At 41.7% G+C, this 24,614-nt stretch overlaps 1 protein-coding gene and 4 long non-coding RNA genes across 7 annotated transcripts in view; 3 read left to right on the forward strand and 2 right to left on the reverse strand.

Annotated features, from left to right (window-relative positions):
- LOC141759878 (uncharacterized) overlaps window positions 1-673 on the forward strand; it is a 213,177-nt gene extending 212,504 nt beyond the window's left edge. The window contains exon 2 of the long non-coding RNA XR_012592219.1: window positions 1-673. This exon is cut by the window's left edge and continues 81 nt beyond it. This is a non-coding gene — a long non-coding RNA (uncharacterized LOC141759878).
- The window catches only part of fars2 (phenylalanyl-tRNA synthetase 2, mitochondrial), a 114,783-nt gene extending 114,110 nt beyond the window's left edge, over window positions 1-673 (forward strand). For all 3 annotated transcript variants that reach the window (XM_074622309.1, XM_074622307.1, XM_074622308.1), the window contains one exon: window positions 1-673. This exon is cut by the window's left edge. The gene's annotated coding sequence lies outside the window, so the exon portion shown is untranslated.
- Window positions 674-4,442: 3,769 nt separating this feature from the next.
- Window positions 4,443-4,753, reverse strand: LOC141759876 (uncharacterized). The gene is made up of 2 exons (XR_012592217.1): window positions 4,635-4,753; window positions 4,443-4,553 (listed from the first exon to the last, which is right to left on the reverse strand). It is a non-coding gene; the product is annotated as an uncharacterized LOC141759876 (long non-coding RNA).
- Window positions 4,754-9,060: 4,307 nt separating this feature from the next.
- LOC141759870 (uncharacterized) overlaps window positions 9,061-24,614 on the forward strand; it is a 31,422-nt gene continuing 15,868 nt past the window's right edge. Inside the window, exons 1-5 of the long non-coding RNA XR_012592210.1 lie at window positions 9,061-9,508; window positions 10,666-10,748; window positions 11,120-11,214; window positions 12,814-12,859; window positions 16,403-16,519. This is a non-coding gene — a long non-coding RNA (uncharacterized LOC141759870). The remainder of the gene's footprint in view (window positions 9,509-10,665; window positions 10,749-11,119; window positions 11,215-12,813; window positions 12,860-16,402; window positions 16,520-24,614) is intronic.
- LOC141759879 (uncharacterized) lies at window positions 12,545-16,409 on the reverse strand. Its single transcript, XR_012592220.1, has 2 exons — window positions 15,214-16,409; window positions 12,545-13,631 (listed from the first exon to the last, which is right to left on the reverse strand). It is a non-coding gene; the product is annotated as an uncharacterized LOC141759879 (long non-coding RNA).

Consider the following 24,614-nt stretch of genomic DNA (forward strand, 5'->3'; position numbering starts at 1 on the left):
TGCTGTCAGCCTGTACCGTGGTGGATGTATTAACGTCTCTGTTCCCAAACAACCGGCTGTCGGCCAGTAGCTAGTAGTGCTAGTAGCATGACATCATCAGAGTTTAATGGAGTTAAAGAGAAATAAATAATAGTTATAATAGTGTGCATATTTATAATATGTTTATTGTTCAACACAGGACATTAAAGACAGTAGAGACATCATTTAGTTCTTCTTTGTAGTCGGACGTTTCACTGCCGTCCGGTAGTCGCTTTCAGTCCAAAATGGCGGAAGCTCTGCTCTGCTGCTGGGTAATAAACGTTCTTTGTCACAACTCACAAAGTTTCAGAAACGTTCCCCTGAAGACGTCGCGTCTCATCGGTAGTCATTCAAATTAACTTTATACGTTAACGAGCTAAACGAAACCTCAACAGCATCGACACGTCTTCTGCTTCTGTAAAGTCTGAATCTGAAATCTGAAGTTACTCTCAAGAGGAGGAAACACAGCTTTCACAGATTCTTTATTGATCACAGTTAATCAGCTGAATAAAGACTCGAGACAAACAAACACACCAGTTCCTTCATAACTGTGAAAAGAGAATGTCTGCCGCTGAAACTGAAGCTGTTTGTGTGTTGAGGTTGTTTTCTGACGGGTTTGTATCTTTAGATTTGAACATTAAAACTGTTTCTCACATGCTTCTCCCATTTGTCTTATTATTGTTTCCGTTGACTTCACAAGAACGACTGCTGATGAAGTCAATGGAAACAAACTGAATCTGGATTAACGTCTTATTTAACATGAAGATGAGGCGATTAAAATGAAACAAATAAAAGTCATCTCTTGTAATAACTGAGCAAACTCCATCTTCTCAGGAAGCCTGTGAGATGTGGTTGAAAGCTCTGGAAAACATGAGTGAAGGTTTTATAATCAGTAAATATAATTTGACAGTGTGTTTAACAACAAGACCAGCTAGCTATCAAACCATCAGTGTGTTCCAATCCGCGTACTTCTGTACTTCCTATTTGAGTGTAAGTGCGTTCACACTGTGAAGTACGGTAAAATGCAGAGCACTCTGAGTACCTGGATGTTGAACTCAAAACGGTCCGACGGCTGAGTGTGGAACGCTGGACACTTTCCACACTCAGCTGTCTCCATCTTGGCTGCGTAGCGGAAGAGGCGCGACCACGACCGCTATTCAAACGTGTGAGAATGGCGGCAGATGATGCGGGAGCTGAACAACGTACCTTATAGATGTAAGATATAACGTTTCACGTCTACTCATGGATTTCATTGTCTGTGTATTCTGGATCAACAAAGCAGGCAGGTATGTTGGCGGGTAAAACCTGAAGGAGGCAGCAGCAACACAAAGGATGCCCGCTGCCGTAAAACCCCGAAGAAGAAGAAGAAGAAGATATGTTTGGCGGGTAGCGAGCCGCGGTCTTTAAGTAAGTACGCCACAGAGTATTCGGTTGCATAGCTAGCTAGCGTTCTCCAGCCGTCTCCTCCTGCAGTCGTCTCCAGCGGCAGTTAATCAAGTTATGCTAATCAGGATTTCTTGAAAATCTTGACATTGATTTGGAGACAAATGACATGAAGTGTGTTCTAATCCACGTACTTCCTGAAGTACACTTCAATGTAGTGCACTGTGTGCACGCTGTACTTACTTGAGTAGTGCGTGTATTTCAGCGGGGTAGGGTCGTCTCAAATCGAATACCTCCTCCTCCACGGCTGTTGGACTCATTTCCTGTAGCGTGGAGCCGTCCGACCAGCGGGCCGGAGGCCAACGGCAGCGCTGTAGAGATAAACTGAGGGCGTATAGATCTGTGGACGTCTATAGTTAACTATCCTTCAGTAAAGTCAGTCACAAAGAGAGACAGACGACATCAGAGAAGCGTTTCAGAGACGGAGAGAAATGATGCTAATAGTTTAGCCTTCTGCTAACAGCAGCTAACGGCTCACGTTAGCGTTAGTTAGCCTCCAGTCTTTGCTTTGTTTAGCCTCCAGCTAACACCGTGACCTCATCGTACGGATACGAACGGAAAACACGTCACAAACATCAACAAAAAACGTAACTTACAAAACAAAACAACGGTCAACAACTTAAAAAACGGTCTCGAACACGCGTCACTAACTCTCACCGTAGCATTTATACGCGGATGTGTTTACGTCGCAGTCAGTACAGGATACACGTCGTACAAAAGACACGTAGAAATCAAGAAAGGCGTAGTTATTGCACGTTGAACGCCTTGCGTATTATCGTGGCATCTATACGCCTCTCCGTGTGAACGGGCCGGTTAAAGGTGTAGTGAGGTTTAATTTCAATATCACTTTACAATAAATCTGATCGTTGGACACACAACGTCCTCGTCTCCGTCCACACATCACACACACACACACATACACACACACACACACCTGTGGAAATGTCACACACACACACACACACACACACACACACATGGGCGTCCAAATGCCACTCTGTCAGTTATTCTCTGCCAGTGTTGAGGCATTAAATGGCTTCGCCTGTCATTCCAGTCAGCCATGCAATGAATTCTGGGAGCTCTTGTGTAGTGAATTTTTACACACATGCACGCGCGCACACACACACACACACGCACGCACACACACACTAATTTGAATACAGCTCATTAGAAAATACACTCCTACTCTCTCACACATAATAACCAGACAGCGCTCTGTCAGTGTGCTGAGACGATATGCTGGCTTAGGTTGCTGCTACGATCATACACACCGCCATACTGGAGCTTCACACACACACACGCACACACACACACACACACACACACTCACACACGCACGCACACGCACACACACACACGCACACGCACACACACGCACACACACACACACACACACACGCACACACGCACACACACAGATGCCACCCTGCCAATCATGCGGAGGGAGGCTGTCTGCCTCCGATGGCGCTGCTCGTCACTCCGGTCGAGTTAAAGCTGAGCTCTGACAGTTTGAGGCCATGCTTACAGTTTGGACACACAGTAAATACACACTTGAATATTTAATCACTGGGACTGTTTTTAGATTCCAGATGCTTAAAAAGAAGAAAAAAACTATCGATGTCACGACGGGAAGGTTTTTCATTTAGATGCAAAGTCGAAGCCTTAAAAACAAAAGTAAAAGTGTTTTAATGAGAAAGGTAGAGCTGAGCACTTTAAGGTAATTTAATAATATTAATAATAATTTTATTCACAATCAAAATTCACAAATTGGTTTCTAGAAGTTGGAAAATAAGACGACAATTTAAAGGAGCTTTTACTAAAGTAAATATGTAGTCTATATATTATATTATGTAGTCCAAGTTTAACGCCACTAATTTCTTTAATGCATTAACGCAACTTGTGATTTTTAGGTTGTAGCGGCTCAGTGTTAAAGCTAGAGTGAAGATACTGGTGTCATATGAAACTATAAAACCTGATGAATCCATCGGTACCAACCATGTCATACTAGCTGGTCATGAAGGAGGTTAAATAACGCTACAAACTGTCAACTGTCATGTCCATGTTCAAAGGGGTCCCTTGACCTTTGACCTCCAGATGTGTGAATGTAAATGGGTTCTATGGGTACCCACGAGTCTCCCCTTTACAGACATGCCCACTTTATGATAACCACATGCAGTTTGATGCTAAATGCAGTACCTGTGAGGGTTTCTGGACAATATCTATCATTGATTTGTGTTGTTAATTGATTTACAATAATAAATATATACATATATTTACATAAAGCAGCATATTTGTCCACTCCCATGTTGATGAGAGGATTAAATACTGGACTAATCTCCCTTTAAGGTTCATTTAGAACAGATAAAACATGTGATCTGATATGCGGAACTACGTCAACCGTGATAAATCCAGCCCGTTCGCACGAAAAGCCGTATAAATGCTATCCGCGTATACTGTAAGTGTTTATATATATATGTAGTGTACTTGAGTACTGTAATGTATATCATACAGCGGTATACGTACTGTAAACACGTAGTCTATATATAGAAGTGTATAAAGCGTTTGTTCAGTGTGACGTTGAACAGCAGAATGACTCTTCTGTCCTTCAGACGTCACACTGGGACCAAGAGGTAGATTACTTTAAAGACACCTTCACACCTTGTGACACACACACACACACACACACACACACACAGAGAGAGAGAGTCACATTCACACACATGTATTCGTCTCTTTGTGTCTCAGGTGGAGGTCCTGGGAGGGTTACTACCCTCCAGTGTGTCTGCTCACAATTGATTGGATCAGGTACAGAGACACAATGTGACCTCTGCTGGAAACAGACTGACTGAGACTGAGTCCACTTTCATTCTCTGAACACAGACTGGTGTGTCCAAGACGGCATCAGACATCTGTCTCTCACACAGATCACTTCAGGCTGATTCAAGGACATTTCAGACTGATTCAATGATCATTCAGACGTCATGTTTAAACTGATATAGATCTTACTTTGTTTCCGTTTATTTAGAATATTTTAAAGCAGATTCAAGGACCTTTCAGGCTGATTCAAGGACCTTTCAGGCTGATTCAAGGACCTTTCAGACATCATGTTTAAACTGAGAGAGATCTGACTTTGTTTCTGTTTGATTCGAATGTTTTAAGGCTGATTCAAGGACCTTTCCGGTTGATTCAATGATATTCCAGGCTGATTCAATGGACATTCAGATGTCATGTTTAACTTTGATTGATCTGACTTTGTTTCTGTTTGGTGAAAATATTTTAAGGCTGATTCAATGACCATTCAGACATCATGTTCAAACTGAGAGAGATTTGAGCTTGTTACTGTTTGTTTAGAATATTATAAGGCAGATTCAAGGATATATCAGGATTGTCAAGACGATCTGAAAGGGTATTTCAGATGTTTCTGGGACTTTTTAAGGATGTTTCAGGCAGATTTAAGGACATTTCTTCTTCTTTTCCCTGATTCAAGGATGTCACGGGGAGATTTATACACGTTAAATGGAAACCTGAGGATTTTTCAGAAAGATTCAATGATGCTTAAAGATGTTTTCAATGCTTCAGAACTGCTTGTAGTTGTTTGAGTGAGATTAAAAGATGTTTGAGGTAAATTCAAGGATAATTCAGGCAGATTTAAGGGTTTGTTTCCGGCGATTCAGAAAGATTGAATGAATTCTTCAGATGTTTCCAGAGGTTTAATGATGTCTCCGGTAGATCTGAGCACGTCTATCATTGGAAATAATCAGTGACGATGATTGACATTTCATCCCTTAAGACATCAATCAGAACGGCTAACCGGTCGATCGCCTCTCATGTTTTAAATCTGACCAATCGATTTCTCTGAAACGATCCGCTGAAATCAGCTCCTGAATGAATCTGAGGTGAGGATAGATGATTTCATATCGAGCCGGCTGCTGAGCACGTTTCATTCTCAGCGGATGATTTCTGAAGTGAAGGAACTCTGTGCTGCTGAAGAGAAACAGGACTCCGGTCCGTCGTCTCAACAGTGGATCTCTTTTCATGTTTCTACTCTATCGACCTTCCCCCAGTGCATGCTGGGATTTGTGCATAAACTGACTGACTGACTGGCTGAATAAACTCTCACAGCTCGGATGCAGCAGCAGAAAGAGTCAGTGTGTGTGAATTATTCCAGCCAGGACACGTCACACACTGTTCGTAGTTACAGAAACATCTGCCTTCAACATTTACATCCTAATGAAACTCACACACACACACACACACACACACTACGTACGGTGTGTGAAGAGAAGGAACTTCTGCTTTGAGTTATAACAGTATTCCTCGCCATAGTGTGACTGACTCGCACGGCGTACGGCTAAACGTTTCCGTGCAGAACTCACGCTTGTGAGCTCATTACGGTCATTAATCTACATACAGTGTATTCAGCGTGTTCTGAACCGTGACGGTTCGGCATGAATATACGTTCTCATTCCAACTCCTCACGTTATTTTCAGCATCAAAACCTCTTTAGTCTGAAAGTAAGTTAGGTAAGTTACGTAACAAAACAGTGATACTTGAGGCGGGTTTCCACCGGGATTTTTAGTCCCTGGAACTACCTTTCTAGGAACTAAAAGGTTCCTTCAGTGCGCTGTTGTCTGCGTTTCCACTGCTGTCTAAAGACCCGTGAAGATTAGGCAACTTAAGTACGATAGTTACTTTACAAATAAATCCACGTTGACTTCTGGTCAACGCCGGTCTCCTCAGTGAAAGTCCTGTGTTTGCTCAACACGTTTTCATCCCAACTCGTCACGTACCGCCGCTTTGTTGCGCTTATTTCAAATTTGTGTAATTTTTTTTGTGATGGTCTGTGAAATCAATTCGTATGTAATCCACGTAATCATGAACCAGGAAGTATAGAGAGCGGTGAACGCAGCGTAGGGGAGGAGGTCGGGGTCAAAAAACACCAGACTTTCTCCAGGAGACCGACGTTCATGTCTCGTATGAAACCAGATGTTAACGTTGATTTATTTGTCACGTAACGTCCGTACTTAAGTAACGCCACTTCCAGTATTATTTTAATCCAAACTGCAATCTTTTCCTAAACCTAACTAAGTAGTTTTTGTCACATAACTTCCGTACTTAAGTTACGACACTTCCGGTGTAGATTTAACCCAAACTAAGTAGTTTTATTTTGAAAGGATTGGAGTGTAAATTGACACGTGCGTCACGTGTTGCTGGATAAAAAACACAAATAATCCGTTGTTGTCTCGATAAAGATAAACTGCATATTGGAGCTGTGCGTTGCATCATCTTGTTCAGCCAATCAGAGTCAGACAGGAAGTGGCCGTCCATCAAACTTCCTGATGCTCTCAAAGGGCAGACCGCCTGCCAGATGTGTTGTTTGATGACGTTACTTCCTGTTTCAAAGCTGATCTCCGACACGTCTGATCCTCCCTGCAGGAGCAGATGTGAAAACATCGTCTTCTCCTGGTTTCATCGTCTCCCGGTTCCTCTGACAGGAAGACAGTTTGAACATCTGACAGGAAGAACGAGTCTTTGTGTGATTCTCATGTCCTCCTTTAGTCTCCTCGTCGCTGCGTCTCGCTATCAGTTCTCCAGCTGTTGTGATGACACCAGACACCCTCGCAGCTCGCGCCACATCTGTCAGAGGTATAAATATCCAATCTGTCTGTACAACTACAGAACGACGCTTACCTGAGAAACGTGTCGATGCAGTGATGCTGACGCGGAGACAAGATAACGGCTCGTCCTGCAACAAAGCAAAAGACCTTAACGGGAAAAAGTTAACGGGATAATAACGCGATTTTTAGGTTGTAGGTCAGTTTTAAAGCTAGAGTGACGATACTGGTATCATATGAAACTCTAAAACCTGATGAATCCATCGGTACCAACCATGTCATACTAGCTGGTAGTGAAGGAGGTTAAATAACGCTCCAAACTTGCGCTACATTTTGACGAGGATAAACTATCATGGTCTTTTTCAAAGAGGTCCCTTGACCTCTGACCTCCAGAGGGTTTTCTCCGAAAAAAGTCCCCAAAAATGTCCGAAAAATGTAAAAAAAAAAAAATTAAAATGTCCGAAAAATGTACAAAAAAAAAAAGTCAGAAAATTGTCAAAAAAAAGTTAGAAACAGAGTTCCAAAAATGTCAAAAAAAAAAGGTCTGAAACAAAGACAGAAGAAAAGTCGGATACTGGTATCATAGTAAACTATAAACCTGATGAATCCATCGGTACCATCCATGTCAGACTAGCTGGTCATGAAGGAGGTTAAATAACGCTACAAACTTACACTAAATGTTGGTGAGGAAAAACTGTCATGGTCTTTTTTCAAAGGGGTCCCTTGACCTCTGACCTCTGACCTCCAGATGTGTGGAGTCTCCCCTTTACAGACATTTGCTCCGACGTTCCACCGAAGCTCCACAACCTGCCGTGACAGCTAGCCATAAAAATAACTTTTTGTTATCGTATTTGCTCCGTTTCTACCCGCTGCTGCTGTAAGTTAAATACCGTAGTACTTCTTCCAGTAACCGCCGTGTACCCCCCCCCCACCCCCCTGAATAAGGCTGATACTACTCCAAGTCTTTTTTCTCTCCCGGGTTATTTTCAGAGGAATGAATTGTCGACGGTTTCAGTCACGATGAATATGAAGCCCCCCCGATACCCCCACTGTGTGTGTGTGTGTTGGAAGGTTCTGACTTGATCTTTACAAATCCACTAAATGCATTCATCCACACACCCACACCACGTCTCCAGCCTCTGATGGTGTGTGTGGAGGGTGAGCGACTACACCCATCTGTCACCCTCCTCCTCCTCCTCCTCCTTCGTCGCCTCCATACGAGACAATAAGAACTCAAAGTGTCTGGGATGACGAATAGGAAGCAAACAGACGAAAAGAGACAAATATGGAGGCCCAGCTTTACTGGAGAGTTTAATGTGGCAGAACCAATAAATCTAATAAAATAGAAATATTCATCAGATCCACCCGTTTGATCCCACAAGAGAAATGTGGTTTTACGCTCAGGCAATAAAACGACAACACATGATAAATACTGCAAATATGGAGCACAACACAAGCTCATAACTAATACAGTAAAGAGAAACCATTTACAGCTGGACAATATCAAACGTCATCATACGGAGCGGCTGCAGGTCGGAAACACCAGCAGGTTATCTGGGTTTTTAGTCGTCTCCATCTTGGTTTTCGGCCGTTGCTTGTTCGTTTCGTTGTTAACGTCACTTTTCAGACTCGGAGGTTTCCGGTTTAGAAACAATAACAAACACGAAGCGAAGGGAAAGAAAAAGGTTTTATTTCTCTGTTGTGTTTTTTCCATAATGTTGTCAGACTCTTACTGTCTAATAACCATCTGAGCCTCTCAGTTCTAAAAGAAGCACATTTAGTGAACGTAACGCCGTTTAGCGAACCCTCGCAGCTCGCTGTCCTCGCAGCTCGCTCTCCCTAAAAACTGGACCGATTTAAAAAATGTTTGTCTCCGTTAGTCACTTAGACACAAAATCATGACAACTAGGTCCAGGTTGACATTACCCTTTAAGGATGCTGGATGCTTTTGGGATCTTTATTTGAATCCTACCTTGGTGATATGTAAAGGTAGACTGATCCTGGATCATGCTTTGTATCCAAGATAACAATAAAATCCTATCTCTGGTCATGGAACCTGTCATGAGTAAAATGTTTAAAGACGTGAAGATGAAATCCTTCTGAAATCTCCTGAATGCAGCCGGAGAATCAGCTGTGCATGAGTTTAACTGACAGATGTGTTTGTGTGGGCAGCTGGACATTTACATTTTACAACAACAGGCTCACTTCTTTATGAGGACGTGTTGGGTTTTGAATTAATGCGTTCTATTAAAGATCATTGAAAGTCGTATTCATTAAAGTGGCTATGTGAACATCGGTAAAATAATTATGTTGATTTAAAAACAAGAAATAAAAACTCACTCTGACTGTCGGCGTTTCTCTGTCAGATCTGAAGACTTCAGTTTCTGATGAGAGAAGATGGACGAAGAAGAGAAAACACATTTTCCTTTATGGTATAATATTTACCTTCAGGTCAGGTCAGAACTATTAGAATAATAAGGAGACAGGCCTGAGACAGATATGATGTCATCTGTGTGAATTTAAAGCGTCTGGTTCTGTATTGAAACTCAATAAAAGAAGTTGATATTTCGGAGAATGCAGCCGTTGATTCAGCTTGTTTTCAGCTGCGTTATTGTGACCTTGACTCTGGAACAAGGAGGCAGGGACACGGGCGGAACGCGGTCTTAAGGTACGGGGTAGGGACGCACCCATACCACTGTTTATCAGACCGAGAACAAGTACTTACATTTGGGTACTCTGCGATACCGAGTACCGATACGAGTACTTCTCTGTGTCTAAAGACCCTCGTTAACAGCCAGCTGGGGGGTGTGAGCGACACACGGCAGACTGGGGAGTCCCGCATACAAGGCAGTGCGCTGCCACCGGCTCTAGGTCGGCGTGGAAAGGCTCGGGGCGAAGATGCTTCCTGGTGCCGTGGACAAAGTGTCACCAGGGCGGGGCTCGATCCTCGTAGAAAGCGCCAGGGGTCTGCGGCGATGTCTAACGCACGCGCAAGTCAGAGGGTGCAAACAAAACCCCGTGGCGCAATGAAAGTGAGGGCCGATTGGCAGCCCCGCGCGGTCGGGCGCACCACCGGCCCGTCTCGCCCGCACCGTCGGGGAGGCGGAGCGTGAGCGCGTGCGATAGGACCCGAAAGATGGTGACGAGAGGTTAACGTCACGCTGCCGTAAAGTGGTATCGGAGCCGTTTTGCGAGTACGAGTACATGAGCACAGTATCGGATCCCTAGTATGTGGTATAACACATGCGTAGTGTAACTGAAGCTGCGGTCTTGCGTAGCGATTGGCTCAATTGGCATTAACGCGTTGATGAAGCGTGACCCGGCCTCCCTCAACGGGCCTTGACACTGAAACAGGAAGCTGAAACACGTTTTGAGCAGATAAAAACGGGATCTCCGTCGTAGGACTCCCGGCTGACTGTCGGAACAAACCGCTGTTTGAGACACTGAAAGGTGAGCTGAAAGGAGCACTCTGTTGTCATGGAAACGAGGTGCGTGATCTACCCGTGCAGAGGTTTGTTTTGTGCGTCTGAGGTCAGGCTGCCCTCAAACATCCAGGGACTCTGTTTTATTTATTTGATTGTCTCTGCAGGTTTCTGAAGGACGTTTGTGCTTCGCTTCACCAGCAGCTGAAAACGGACTCTCTGAACCGGCGTCGGGTCTCAGGAGTAATTGGTACGTCTCTGCTCGGGTCAGCATCCCCTCTGTGACCTTTAACCTCCCAATTAGTTGCTTGTAATCTTCAGCTGGAGTTTGTTCTGTCGAGCTTAACGGCTAAATGTCAGCGGTGACAGCGTGCTGCTGATAATGTGGTAAATGTTAGCCCCTGATGTGAACGGCGATGATCTAATGCAGTTGTCAGGACGGAGCGAGGCACCGGGGGGGAAAGTCATGTTTGAGTCAAATCACAGGCTCCGTTTTTAAAATGTCACGGGAGCCTTTTTATTTATTTATTTATTAACAAACTGCAGCGTTTTGGTTTTTGGAAAGCTTCAACATTTCAACCTGTCAGATTCCATCTGCGTGATACTGAGTCTGTCCTGCAGAGCAAAGAGAAGCAGGAGCAGCTTCATCCACGACTGAGATGAACCCTGAAACCGTCTGCAAATAGTGAGGGATGATGCTCAGAATAAAGGACCAGGTGATATATATATATATATATATATATATATACACATACATCTATACAAAAATAGATCAATAAATAATTAAATGACTCGTTAAATAAATTCATATTCCAAAAATAATGTTAACAATAAATGTAGCCATTAATTAATCGATGAAATGTGACATAAATTGATAAATAAATAAACAGAAGAGTAAATAAATTAGGGAATTATTACAAAGATTAATAAATAAAGAAGCAAATTAAAAAGTTAGTTAATTTAAGAGATCAAAATGTGACATTAATTGTGGTTAACTATTTTAATTGATTGACAGCCCTAATAAGTATATAATAATATCATTTAAGACTTTTAGATTGAATCCAAAAGTCAAAACTTTTATGCCATTTATCCCACTGAATAGTCCAACATTTCCTACTTCTGGTAAATGTAGAAAAATAAAAGGATTTCCATCAGATTTGACTAAATATTCCTCTGATTATTTAATACAGGTTGATGATAAATAACTGGATATAACAAGAAGGATTTTTTTAAATAATGTGACTGAGTTGAACTCATCAGCTGACTCGGCGTCTGGTCTGACATCATCATGTTTAACCAGATGTTCATTCTGTCACCATCTCCTCAGGAGTAACCAACATATGGACGCTCCCTAACTCCGTTAACATCTCATTAATGACGCTCCCTTAACGCCGTGCAAAAGCAAAAACGCACCATCAGACGGGAATCCCTGATTGGTTTATGGCTTCATTAATGTGTTCATAAACGCAGACGCTCCCTGAGAATCCACCGCTCATCCTGCTGCACGCAGACGCTCCCTGACTCGGTTTACCGCGGCCTGAGGGACGTACGCCTCGTAGACTGACGCTAACTTACTTATCACAGCTGTAATCTGATTACACGTGATGAGGATGTGGCTGTTATAAGTGTGTGAACAAAGAAACGTCATGTGTGGAACATGTGGAGAAACATCCTGCAGAGCTGCAGAGACGAAGAGGCGTACTGACGCTGTGACATCACTAGTGGGCGTGACCTTAACCACAGGAATGGTCTCCAGTTTGGTGTCCAGTTACTCTTTAATAAGCACGGGACGATAGGAAAAAGTCACTTTGATTCACAATGTTATCCCGATAATCATCAAAAACATACTAAAACATGCTGGAATCACTGTAGCTCACATTTAGTGAATAAGTAACTTTATAAATATCTTTATTATCACAGATGGACTCTAGAGTTTAGTGAATATCCTTTATAGTGGAAAAACAGACAAGAAACAAGACTCAAAATGCCCAAAACGACTACAAAGAGACACAAAAGACACAAAATGACTACAAAGAGACACAAAAGACACAAAATGACTACAAAGAGACACAAAAGAGACTCAAAATGACTACAAAGAGACACAAAATGACTACAAAGAGACACAAAAGAGACTCAAAATTACTACAAAGAGACACAAAAGAGACTCAAAATTACTACAAAGAGTTGTATTAAATGGACTCAGTTTTTAGGTTTAACAGCTGTATTTTCATTTGAAAGAGTAAGAACACGTTGGGTGGTTTTATGGTTTTATTTCATGAACACTGACGGATTATTTGGGTTTATTTTGTTCTCAGGCAGAAACAGGAGCAGCTGTTCACTGAGCCGACGACCTCCAACATGGTGAGCTGATGGTTCTACTTTACTTTCTCCCTTCTTCTTCCTCCTCCTCTCTTTTCCTCTTTCCTTCTTTCAGCTCCTTCATCCTTAAAGCCTCTCTCACATGATGTTTTTATTACACCTCCTCCTCCTCCTCCTCTTCCTCCACATGTTACAGTCCTCACAGGCCTGCTGAGGGATGAAGAAGGTGTTGCACAGATGTTGCCTCTTCGTCTTCATCACGTGTTAGAGCGCTAATGATTCATACTTGTACAACTTTATAGGACTGCAGAGGGTATCCTCTAATATCGCTGCTCCTCCCTCCTCCTCTTCCTCGCCTCATCGAGTGCTGATGAAGCTGCTGTGTGATTAAAATGTTCCACAGATGTTGCCTCCTCCTCCTCCTCCTCCTCCTCCTCTTCCTCCACATGTTACAGTCCTCACAGGCCTGCTGAGGGATGAAGAAGGTGTTGCACAGATGTTGCCTCTTCGTCTTCATCACGTGTTAGAGCGCTAATGATTCATACTTGTACAACTTTATAGGACTGCAGAGGGTATCCTCTAATATCGCTGCTCCTCCCTCCTCCTCTTCCTCGCCTCATCGAGTGCTGATGAAGCTGCTGTGTGATTAAAATGTTCCACAGATGTTGCCTCCTCCTCCTCCTCCTCCTCCTCCTCTTCCTCCTCCTCCTCCTCCTCTTAAACTGTGAAAAACATGCAGCCATCTTCTTCTCCTCCACGTCTTTCAGTCCTGATGGTTCCTCTTCTTCTTCTCCTCTTCCTCCTCTTCCTCTTTCTGAATAAAATGGAAGAAAACACCATTGTTATTCCACCTGCTTCTTCTCCTTTACTCCTCCTCTCCAGAGATGGAAAGTACATTTACTCAACTGATGTACTGTTCTGATGTACTCGTACTTCACTTGAGGGTTCATTTTGTGCTACTTTATACTTCTACTACACGACAACTACTGCTAGATGTAGCTCACTTTGCAGAGGATCGTCTGCATCTTTTCATCCTCCTCTTGCAACAATGCAAAATGACCACAAAGATACACAAAGCGACGCGTAATAACCAGAGACACGAAGATACAGAAAACGACCACAAAGAGATACAAAACGACTACAAAGAGACACAGAATGACCACAAAGAGACAAAAAATGACCAGAGAGACAAGAAACAACCACAAAGAGACAAAAATCAACCATAAAGAGACACAGAACGACCACAAAGAGACACAAAACAACCACAAAGAGACAAAAATCAACCACAAAGAGACACAGAACGACCACAAAGAGACACAAAACAACCACAAAGAGACAAAAATCAACCACAAAGAGACACAGAATGACCACAAAGAGACACAAAACAACCACAAAGAGACACAGAACAACCACAAAGAGACACAAAACAACCACAAAGAGACAAAAATCAACCACAAAGAGACACAGAATGACCACAAAGAGACACAAAACAACCACAAAGAGACACAGAACAACCACAAAGAGACACAGAATGACCACAAAGAGACACAGAACGACCACAAAGAGACACAAAACAACCACAAAGAGACAAAAATCAACCACAAAGAGACACAGAATGACCACAAAGAGACACAAAACAACCACAAAGAGACACAGAACAACCACAAAGAGACAAAAAATGACCAGAGAGACACAAAACAACCACAAAGAGACAAAAATCAACCACAAAGAGACACAGAATGACCACAAAGAGACACAAAACAACCACAAAGAGACACAGAACAACCACAAAGAGACAAAAAATGACCAGAGAGACACAAAACAACCACAAAGAGACAAAAATCAACCACAAAGAGACACAAAACAACCACAAAGAGACAAAAAATGACCAGAGAGACACAAAACAACCACAAAGAGACACTAAATGACCACAAAAGATGCTAAATGACCACAAAGAGTTGTAATCACTGCTACAGCTATAGCTCATTTTGCAGACGATCCTCTGAATCTTTTCATCCTGCTCTCCGTCCTCTTACTCTTCTTCTCCTTAATAAACTTAATGAAGTCCTGCATGTGTGCATCTGTTGCATCTTCCTCCTCCTCCTGGTGTTAAAGTGCTGATGAGGTCGGTGTGCGATTAAGGAGGTGCTCCACAGATGTTCCCCCTGTGATTGATTGCTTCATTTATTGTCTGAGGGCTGAATGTAATAAACTCATTAGCACACTCCCTGGGTAGGAGGCCAGTCACTGTGTGTGTGTGTGTGTGTGTGTGTGTGTGTGTGTGTGTGTGTGTGTGTGTGTGTGTGTGTGTGTGTGTGTGTGTGTGTGTGTGTGTGTGTGTGTGGGGGTGTGTGTGTGTGTGTGTGTGTCTGTGTGTGTTTGCTGTCACGACCTACAGTGTCCAGCTCCGCCTCTCAGACTCAGTTGATTAATGGAGTGAGTCGATCAGGCACATCGCTCCGTCCTCCTGTTGTCGTCACACAGTTCTTACATGCTTGATGTCCGACAGTCGGCTGCTGGGTTCAGTTAGAGAGCATCAACGACTGGAATCACTTCCTCCTACTTCTAGTTTTTAGCACAATCTTGAAACAAAGAGAAGGAGCGACTGCAAAGAGACAAAATGTCTACAAAACAAGATGCAAAACACTAAAAAGACACTCAATACGACTATGAAGACGCAAAACAAAAAACAGGACACAAAACGACTGCAGGGACTCAATATGACTGCAAAGAGATGCAAAACAAAAACCAAGAGACATAAAACGACTGCAAAAACACTCCAAACGACTACAAAGAGACTCAAAATGACAAGTACAAAGATGCAAAACAAAAACATAGACATATAAAACAAGACACAAAACAACTGCAAAGAGACTCAAAAATACTACAAAGACGCAAAACGACTGCAACGACTGCAATGATGCAAAACAACTACAAAAAGACTCAAAATTACTATAAAGACGCAAAATGAAAACCAAAAACAAGATGTAAAATGACTGCAAAGAGACTCAAAACGACTACAAAGATGCAAAACAAAAACAGGAAACAAAACGACTGCAAAGAGGCATGGACACAGAAAACAAGACACAAAGGTAGCAAACAGTCTCGGGGTGTTGCTCCTCTTTACCTGTCGGTCCAGAGGCTCGTTGTCTCATCTCTCCATGGCTGTAGGATATTTAGAGATATTTATTCATATTATTTTATATTCCAATCTTTTAAGTTGTGTTTTCTTACATTCATTTATTACCCGGGCTTTAATGTGAGTCTTAACACATCTTAACCACAGTCTGCCCCCCCGTTCAACACCTTCTAAACCCTCCCCTGGTCTAAAGTGTCCACGAGCAAGGCACTGCTCTGGTGGATGTTTGGCTGACCCCTGACCCCGTTGGTGAGATATCTTTGTATGTCTCAGTGTGAGACGTTATTATTCCTCCAGTGAGGTGATTGAGAGCTCTAATTTTCAGAATAAGGCGTGTAAGCCTGCAGATCAATTTCCTTCAGCAGCGTTTCTCATTACAGCTCTGTTCACTGCAGCGCTCGCTTTGTTCCACATTGATCTCGTTCCATTTCCATCTTCCATTCCAGGCCGAAGGTAATATCACATATTTATCCAAACTGTGGATCGCAGCCTAAATGCACAGCTCTGACGGCAGACTGAGGGCCGGTTCAGCCTCCGACCACCAACCACAGCTCCATTATCAGGTGAGTAAAAACATCCAGGCTTAGCACGCGTCAACTGATTGGTACTAATTTAATTAATGTTTAACTGAGACATAAAATAACTGCAAAGAGACACAAAACAACCACAAAGAGACACAAGACAACCACAAAGAGACACAAGACAACCACAAGCAGACAAATGACCACAAAGACACAAAAACTGCCTCAAAGAAACACAAAGTCACTGCAATCAGACATTAAACAGCCACAAAGAGACACAAGACGACCACACAGTCAGGGCCCCGTTGTCTCATAACCGGTCCATGGCCGTTAGTGATTATGGTTTTGTACTCTTGGTCACACAAAACGAGACATGTGAAGATGTGTGAACCGGTGTTGAAGGTTCGGAGCAGCCGTGGCCGGAGGAGTCGGCTCGGTCTCAGAACATCCCTCAGTTTGAATGAGAGGGAAGTTTCGGGAGAGCTCGTTGATTGGTTCTCTGTGGGGGAAACGGAGCCAACTCCGTCTGTGTTGGACGTCCACGTTGTGTCCATTTCCTCGCTAGATAACGTTTCCTTCTCTGCAGTGCTATCAATAGAGCGTCACGTGACCAGCACGTGCGCTTCACGTGAGGATGCTGGGTGTGAACCAGGCGGTTCCCCCTCAGCGTTCAGGCTGCCCGGCCGATGTGTTTATTGCTCTGCGTTGGGAGCGCTGCAGGGAGGATAGAAGCAGTAATATATTTAGTAATGACCCAGTTCTACAGGGTGCTGGCAGGGTGAGCGCCGCTCGCTGCAGGATGCTTTCCCAAAACAGAAACCAGATATTCAGAACTCCAGATATAAAACCCGACTGTTTGTATTCTGACCACCTCAATGAAAGCAGACGTGATGCTTCATTTAGTTCTAGTAGCTGTTTCTGTTTCCTCGTTCTGACCTCTGAAGGAATCACATCCATCACGGTTTAAGATTTAAGACTTTCATATCTAGAAATCCAGTGAAGTGATGTCAGAGAACTGTCTGCTTTCCACCAGAAGGAACCAACGAAACCAGAGCACTGCTTTCTACTGGTTTCTACTGGTTTCTACTGGTTTCTACTGGTTCCTACTGGTTTCTACTGGTTCAACTACAACGTAGGTGACAACGACAGGACGTAGGTGATGACGACAGGACGTAGGCGACGTAGATAACGTCCTGTACTATGTGTAGATAACGTCCTGTACTATGTGTGGAGGCTGTAGATAACGTCCTGTACTATGTGTAGATAACGTCCTGTACTGTGTGTGGATAACGTCCTGTACTATGTGTAGATAACGTCCTGTACTATGTGTAGATAACGTCCTGTACTGTGTGTGGATAACGTCCTGTACTATGTGTGGAGGCTGTAGATAACGTCCTGTACTATGTGTAGATAACGTCCTGTACTATGTGTGGAGGCTGTAGATAACGTCCTGTACTATGTGTAGATAACGTCCTGTACTATGTGTGGAGGCTGTAGATGTGGTCCTGTACTATGTGTAGATAACGTCCTGTACTATGTGTGGAGGCTGTAGATAACGTCCTGTACTATGTGTAGATAACGTCCTGTACTATGTGTGGAGGCTGTAGATAACGTCCTGTACTATGTGTAGATAACGTCCTGTACTGTGTGGAGGCTGTAGATGTCGTCCTCTGCTGCAGAGCCGCTGTCAGAACCTCTCATCCAACCCACTAATCTACTTGTGTGTGTCGTCCTCCGGCTCAGATGGAGGCTGTTGGCTCAGACTAACAACCTGTGACCCATTTAACACATCAGCTAACTCCGTTTTAGCTTCCTCTGCTGTGGACGAGCTGCCGGACACTCGATTCCTGTCCCCGCTGGTTCTCACATTATCCTGTTTTGGTTTGTTGCTCCGGAGGGAGCGGGCCCATTTACACCACAAGCTGAGATCCCAGAGAGGACGGAGGATGGCCTCTTTTACATTTCACACATGAAGCTGCTGCTGGACTCCAGGAGACACACGGTCCAGTTCTACCTGTTCACATCACAGCTTTACACCGCCGGAACCGAGCCAAGTACAAGTACTCAGGTACTCTGTTACAGTACGTTACTTTATACTTCTACATCTCAGAGGGAAATGTTGTTCCTTTTACTGCTCTACATTTATTTAATAACTTCATTTACTTTACAGATTCAGATTAATAATAGAAAATATAATCATTAAATATTATATCAACAAGACTTTATTGATCCTCAGGAGGAAATTCACAAACTACCAGCAGAATATGAAGTCATTAAAAGTAGCCCCATCTTTACCAGCTGTTACAGCTGTAACATCAATAACACGTCAATTTAACTGTTAGTATCACATTCCTCTTTGCTCGGCGTAATATATATCTTAAATTAATTCAGACTAACAGTCTCACAAAAGTCTCATTTACTGGAGGAAGAGACGCGACCATCACCTGGTTCACCTGCTTTACCTCACCTGTTTAGTCAGCTCTCACCTGTTCAATCAGCTCTCACCTGTTCAATCAGCTCTCACCTGTTCAATCAGCTCTCAGTGCTGCTGCTGAAAGATTTAAACTACCGCCCACAATCTGTCCTTTTCCTCTGGGAATCCGCTGCTCGGCCTCCTCCCTGTCACTCAGCACCAAGGTAAACTAAAACTTCTGTTTTACTTCTTTTTCTTCTGTGGTGCTCTCATATATATATATATATATATATATATATATACTAATTACTAATTACTGCTTTGGTTCTTCTCTCATCTATCCACTTCACACAGACTCCAACATCTTCTAGCGGTACATAGATACAAGCTATAGAGGTTGTGTACGCTTAAAATCATATCAAGGGTGTCACATACATAAGGATGAACACTGTTGCAGCAAGATGTTTCATTTTTGCTATCTTGAAAATTGTACAGTTAAATCTGTATCATCGTGACATCACTGCTGAATGGCGGTGAATTGTGCAAATGGAAAGTTATTGTGAATATATATATATACCGTTGACTTTTTGTGTTTTTTGTGTTCATGTTCAGTGTGAACTTACTGTATATCGAGTATGGATGTTGTGATGAGGATTATTTGAGTTTGCTTGTTCAAAGTCTGCTGTTTAAAGGTTCTCTATATGATATCAGAGCATTAATATATCATCAGAAACTATTGTGTATGTAAAGATATAGAACCTTTCTGTGCATGACTCACGTAACTAATGACTTACGTGACTAACAACTCACGGGACTGATGATACTAACGACTGACGATACTAACGACTGACGATACTAACGACTCACGTGACTAACAACTCACGGAACTGACAATACGAATGACTCACGTGACTCAGAGGGCTGACGATACTAATGACTCACGTGACTAACGACTCACGGAACTGACAATACGAATGACTCACGTGACTCACGGGGCTGACGATACTAATGACTCACGTGACTAACGACTCACGGAACTGACAATACGAATGACTCACGTGACTCACGGGGCTGACGATACTAACGACTCACTTGACTAATGACTCACGTGACTAACGACTCACGTGACTAACGACTCACGGAACTGACAATACGAATGACTCACGTGACTCAGAGGGCTGACGATACTAACGACTCACTTGACTAACGACTCACGTGACTAACGACTCACGTGACTAACGACTCACGTGACTAACAACTCACAGGACTGACAATACTAACGACTCAAGTGACTCACGGCTAACGACTGACGGGATAAAATTAGTCAACGTTACTTTCACACGGAACACGAACAGCGGTCTTTTGGTTGAAAGTCTTATGGCTGTTTGTGGTCAGTTGGTTGCAATCTGCAACCACACCACTAGATGCCCCTAAATCCTACACATTTAATGGACAATAAAGAGAAAATGGAGGTTCGGTTACTTCTTCACGTTTTAAATGTTCTTCACCCCAGATGCAGTATTGTTCCTCATGTCTTCTTTATTTTTGAGTTGTTGTTTTTTTAGGTTAGTTGATATTTGTGGTTCAGTGAAACAGGATTCATCGGAGTGTGAGGAGGACGTGACGGCAACCTCATCACACGTGTGAATGGGAAAAATCAAAGTGACACCTCTCTGGGGTTTTGGCAGATTTCCCGTCTGACACCTGACAGAAATAGACCGAAAACCAGCTTCTCGTTTCTACCAGCGGTTCTGTCTGCTGGATCTATTTTAAAATAAATCTCAGGTCCTGATATCATTCTCACATATATCATATCTTAAGTTTTATTCTTTTTTATTTAATATTCTTTATTTACTGTCTTCTTTAGGGGGACCAGGAGGTCTCCAGGGGGAGATAGCAGGTCAACAGTAGACGTCACATAGAAGTGGTGAACATCATCTGAAAGCTGGAACCTGAAGATTAATTTGAGATGCAGCTCAGCACTGAGGGTTAAGTTCTTCTAGTCATAGTCGTTTTGGGTTTCTTTGTAGTCATTTTGGATTTCTTTGTAGTCGTTTTGCGTCTCTTTTGTCGCTTTGCGTCTCTTTGTAGTTGTTCTGCGTCTCTTTGTAGTTGTTCTGCGTCTCTTTGTAGTCGTTTTGCGTCTCTTTTGTCGTTTTGCGTCTCTTTGTAGTTGTTCTGCGTCTTGTTTTTTAATTTGAGTCTCTTTGTAGTTGTTTTGAGTCTCTTTGTAGTTGTTTTGCGTCTCTTTGTAGTCGTTTTGCGTCTCTTTTGTCGTTTTGCATCTCTTTGTAGTCATTTTGAGTGTCTTTGTAGTTGTTTTGCGTCTCTTTGTAGTCGTTTTGAGTGTCTTTGTAGTTGTTTTGAGTGTCTTTGTAGTCGTTTTGCGTCTCTTTGTAGTTGTTCTGCGTCTCTTTGTAGTCATTCTGCGTCTCTTTGTAGTCGTTTTGCGTCTCTTTTGTCGTTTTGCATGTCTTTCTAGTTATTTTGAGTCTCTGTAGTCATTTTGCGTCTTGTTTTTTAATTTGAGTCTCTTTGTAGTTGTTTTGAGTCTCTTTGTAGTAAATTTGTGTCTCTTTGTAGTCGTTTTGCATTTCTTTGTAGTCATTTTGCGTTTCTTTGTAGTCGTTTGGCATCTCTTTGTAGTAGTTTTGCATCTCTTGCGTTTAAAGGCGGTAAAGTCGGTCGGGATCGCAGGTCTCAGAGGGTCAAAAAAAACTAAATTACAAAAACAAATAAGATGACAAATTATCCTATTCTGAAAACAGCACTCTCACTGATTGGTGGGAACTCACTCTAGGGCTTCTGGGTAGTAAGAACTCTGGGAACAAACCCTGATTTCAAAGCATCCAAGTGTAAATCAGGCGGATTGACTCGCTGATATCATTTCAGATCCATGTGAAGAAGAAGAAGAACCCTGCTGTTCCTCGCCATCCAACCAGATCACATGTTCAAATATCAATATTTTAGTCTCATAGTCATAATATCACATGAATAAGTCTCGTAGCTCTGCTCACGTTGTTATTTCAGTGATAGATGCTGACGGATTACTGAATGAATAAAAAAACGGGGTTAGACTGTTTGGAAGTCTCTCCGAACTCCCGCGGGAGTTCCTCCATCTCGCCGGCTTCCCTCCATCCATTTTTAATGAGCAGCTCGCCTCAAATCTCGCTGCTCTTGTTCTTCCTACAGGCCATAATTGCCTCTCAGGATTATTTTTTTTTTCATTTTCCAGGAATTATTCCGTCTCCTCTGCTGCTGCTTTATACAAATGTTTTAAAAATACATATTAAAATGTTTTATTTGTATTGAAATATATGTAGGCTTTTCAAAGATTTTTGTTCTCATAGAGATTAAACATAAGGAATATTTAAAGCATTTCAAATAACGTTTAAAATGATGTTATTTATATTATTATTATTCATAGATGAGGGTGTCCTCGCTGTATTTAATATTTTCTGTGAAGCCATAAAAATATTGTCACAATACTTCGGGTTATATTTTTGTAATAAAGTCTTTATGATATTAAACTCAAGATCACAGGATGCGAATAGACCTGGAAATATTAAACCTAATAAGGTGATTTTAAGACGTTTTAAAAACAATATTCCCGTAATCTTCCTGCAAGGATGAAACCAGGTCTTGTTTTCATGCTGCAGGAGGAAATATTAATTGATTTTAAGATGTTTTTGTGGCATTTTAAAAACAGTATTCCCATAATATATTCCATATAAGTGCATTGGCTCGTCCTTAAGTGCTACAGCAGATTTAATGTAAAAAAACCAAACTTATATTTATTAGTTTTTAATGAAATCCTTCTATTATATATTATAGGATCACTGCTGTTATTTATAACACCAGATATCACCTATTTTATTACCTTCAGGTGTGATTATATCTGCAGGTTTTCATGCTTTTAAGAGTGAAAACGATGGAGAGAATATATATATATATATATATACTGTATATGTGTGTGTCTTTGTGGTGTGAGGAGCTTCCTCCGCAGACAGCAGCTGTATTCTCCCTCACATCACATCACATCACATCCATATTAATGCAGGAGCACGCCGTGCATGCGTCCCCGTCCCCGTCCCCGTCCCCCCCTCGGGAGACCGCAGCATGCAAACTGCAGCTCTGATGAAAAATCTGCATGAGCTTCATTAAACCTTAATGAATTCACTCTGCTATAGAATTACTGAAACCTTTACTGTGATACAAAAACCCCACAAAACCTGTAAAACCTCAGAGGAATATTCCAGGGAAGTCATCTCCAAGCAGCAAAAGGTTTTCAAAATACAAAAAAGAGGATGTTATTATCACTCTAACCTGATTTATTCTACACAATACAGGACATACAATAAAGTACTGGTACATCATATTTAAATAAAGAATTGATGGTATTTCTAAGCTTATAATTTGTATATTCATAGCCTTTTCAAAGGTTTATAAATGTAATACTTTATAATGTTATCAGGTCATTTTAAAAACCACAAGCCCTAAAAGGAGTATTAAAAGAGTATTAATGTCGTTAAAATACTATAAACACAATCTGCTCCCTATTTCAGATCCATATATACATTTATGCTGATCTGAATAATATCCATATTTAATTATTGTTTTGTTATTTCTTGGTTTAATATTTCCTCCTGCAGCATGAAAATAAGATCTGGTTTCATCCTTATGTTATTATACAACACGTTACGTTATATATATATATATATATATATATATATATATATGATAACGTAAAAAATATATATAAATATTTCTGTTTTTTGTTTTTTTTAGAAAACCATAAAAGAAAATTTAAAAAAATAATAATAAATTCAACCTTATAGCACCACAAACTTCTCCACAGAAATATTATAGATATATACAGCTATTCAATTTTTTTCTTTAAAATATTGATCAATGAAATATTCATTTTTTTCACCTTTTGTTAAATATTTTCTCGTCTTAAAATTACCTTATTAGGTTTAATATTTCCGGGTCTGTTTGCATCCTGTGATCTTGAGTTAAATATCATAAAGACTTCAGTGTGAGTCTAATCATGGAATAATGATCATGTTTAAGCCTGGTTTAAAGGTCTTGGCAGGTTGGATTATCCATGTTAGACTGAACAAACATCTTCTACAACAGGACCCATCTCCTCCTCTTCCTCCTCCTCCTCATCCTCATCATCTTCCTCCTCCTCCTCTTCCTCCTCATCTTCCTCTTCCTCTCGATCAATAATAACTGAGTGCTGAGACGTGTGGCAGCTCAGGGACTCTCCCTCATTAATAATGAATACACTCCAAACCCCACTGAGTGTGTGTGTGTGTGTGTGTGTGTGTGTGTGTGTGTGTGTGTGAGAGAAGTCCATCATCTTGAATGCAACCAAACCCAATACATAAAAACCCACATATTTATATCCCCGGATATAAAATAAAATAAAATAAAAGCACACACTTCTTTTCAAACATTAGTCATTTTATTTATTACTCTTTATCATTTTAGCAATCTTTTTATTTTTTTATATCTCAGTAGGCCTATAATCTGTAAAGTATCAATCTTGTGTTAAAACTGTCTGGGATAGACTATCTATAATATTTTATTTTCTCAAAATCCTTTTGATATACATATTCTTTTTTTGGAATAAGTCCATATATATATTTTTTTTAAAACTCTTTTTGTTACGCAACATCCCCATAAACAAACAAAGAGACAAACAAACAGAAGTACACA

The sequence above is a fragment of the Sebastes fasciatus genome, chromosome 21 (genome assembly GCF_043250625.1).
Source record: "Sebastes fasciatus isolate fSebFas1 chromosome 21, fSebFas1.pri, whole genome shotgun sequence".
Classification (NCBI taxonomy): Eukaryota; Metazoa; Chordata; class Actinopteri; order Perciformes; family Sebastidae; genus Sebastes; species Sebastes fasciatus.